The following is a 2,650-nucleotide window of genomic DNA, read 5'->3' on the forward strand; positions in this document are numbered from 1 at the left end:
AATTAATGAGTGGATAATGAAAATGTGGTTCATATATACGATGGAGTTTTACTCAGCAGTAAAGAAAGATGAAATCATGACATTTGCATGTAAATGGATGGAACTAGAAACTGTTGTACTAACTGAAGTAACACAGACTCAGAAAAAAAATCGATGTATGTTCTCCTGCATATGTGGATCCTCAAACCAAGTCCTGATAAGTAAGTATGTATCCAGATATAACTACAGGAACCAGGATAATGGAAAGTAACCAGAGAGGCAAAGGAAAAGAAAGAACCTGAAAGAGAAGAACAGTAGGAAACAGGCGTTAATAAGGGAGATATGGATAAAAATTCCTTTAGGAGAGGGGGGAGTGAAGGGTATACAAGGAAACTAGGGGTTAAAGGGAAAGGAGGAGCTCAAGAGAGGTAGGACCATAAAGCAGGGTATTATTAAGGGAGAAATGGGGAAATGGGGGCACCTTAATTGGGGAAACCATGATGGAGGGTTTAGACAATGGAAGAGATAAATAATGCTTAGCTAGTTTTAAAAACCAGAGGGAACCATATTAGTCCAACAACCTATTGACAAGTTATACATACCACATCAAGAAATATATGTCTAGGTAATGTTTATCTGGGAACAAGATTTATCCACATAGCACCCAGTAATTAAGAGTACCAGACTGGTGGAACTAACCTTCTTGGATGTTTAACAGACATACTTTGAGGCTTATAAATATATGGACTGAGGGACATAAATGACAGTTTTTGCTCTTTACCCTACTAGGTCGACTAGTTCTAGGGGACTATGAGAATCTCCCAAAATATTCTGTAATTGTGGTGGATCACCTGTCCTATTGATCAAGGAGGCAAAGGAGACCCCACAAGATGGACTTGAACCAGTGTCCAGTCTACAAAGAGGATGGTCAAAACAGAGGAAACATTTCCTCCATGCTTCCAAGCAAAGACAGCCGTGGCTGAACAGGACCTTTGACTTATCTTCACATAGGTGGAATTGGTAAAAGAAAGGAGCCAGGGGTGTTTCCCAAGCCCATGTGACCCCTGAGGTATAGATCCTGGAATGACCTTAAGAGTAAAAATAAATTGGTTTATCTGGGCCAACTCTATGGCCTTAAACACCCAAAAGAAAAGTATAAGCAAAGAATAAAGGGGCCAATATAAATTTTTAAGAGTCCATATGTATAGCTAAAGGCTACATAACAAGCAACAATTCCAGATAGGAGATACCTTCTTTTGAATTGTTGGCCATAGTGGCCCAAGGGACTCCCAGATAGTAACCCAGCATAGAACTGGGAAAATGAACAGCAGACCCTAATCTTAATCTAAAGGAATATTGACAACTGATTGCTGCTAGATGAGGAACAGCTGACCTTCCTAAAACTAAGACCTCTAGATAGGCTGACTAGGTTCACCAGATGGACAAGTAGTGGGCAAAGGCTGTGAGAACAGAGCAGACAGTTGCAGGGATAACAGAGTATAAGGGCTCTAGTGGTGGGAGGGAGGATATGGGAGGGTGCCATCTGGGAAGTGGGTGTATAGTTGAATAAGATCGTGTGCTGGATAGCTTTAGTGTCAGCTTGACACACCTGGGTTGAGCAAGCCTCAATCGGGGAATTGCCTCTATTAGACTGGCCTGCGGCATGTCTGAGGGGCATCTTCTTGATGAGTGATGTGGGAGGGCCCAGCCCACTGTGGATGGTGCCACACCTGGGCAGGTAGGCCTGCTTTGCATAAGAAAGTAGGCTGAGCAGGGGCCAGGGAAACAAGCCAGTAAGCAGCATCCCTCCTTGGCCTGTACTCCAGCTCCTGCCTCCAGGTTCCTGCTCTGAGTTCCTACCTTGGGCTCCCAAATGAACTATGACCCATGACATGTAAGCTAAGTAAACCCTTTCCTCCCCAAGTTGGTAGTGGTCAGAGTATTTTGTCACAGAAATTAAGAACAAATTAGGACAGATGGCTTGGGATGTTCTGTGTGATACACACACACACACACACACACACACACACACATCAACAAATTTTAAAAAATGTAGTATATTTGAGGAGGAAGCATAAAAGTTTGCATCATGTTAATTACTGGAGATGATAAACATTACCACTGAAATCTACCAATGACATTATAGACATACACAGGTGCCAAGGATCTGAGTGCAACTGATCATGACTAGTAATAATCAGATACATACAGATTAGAGACACATGCACCAACATTTCAGTGTTAGTAGCAAAAACAATGAGTCTTTCTGTAAGAAAGTTTATTTTAAAATGAAATGGAGATCTTTTTTAAAGGTTAAAAACTCATTCAATTTTATGTCTCCTAGGGCTTATACTGAGTTCAATATTGTATAACTGTATTAATTTAACAACGAAACAAAATTTTATAGCCACTTTTGAAGGCGCTGTATCTTTTCTCTGGAAACTGTTATTGAGCGTATTAAAGCTGTAATGATATACTTCTAAAATAATATTAAAAAATGTAGGAAACTGTATTTTAAAATGAAATGGTGATCTTTGAAAGGTAAAAACTCATTCAATTTTATATTTTACAGGGTTTATACTGAGTTCAATATTGTGTACCTGTATTAATTCAACTGTGAACCTAAAAATTTACAGCCACTTCTGAAAGGGATGTATCCTTGCACTGGAGT

This window comes from Nannospalax galili, unplaced genomic scaffold (genome assembly GCF_000622305.1).
Source record: "Nannospalax galili isolate Female #2095 unplaced genomic scaffold, S.galili_v1.0 scaffold433, whole genome shotgun sequence".
NCBI lineage: Eukaryota > Metazoa > Chordata > Mammalia > Rodentia > Spalacidae > Nannospalax > Nannospalax galili.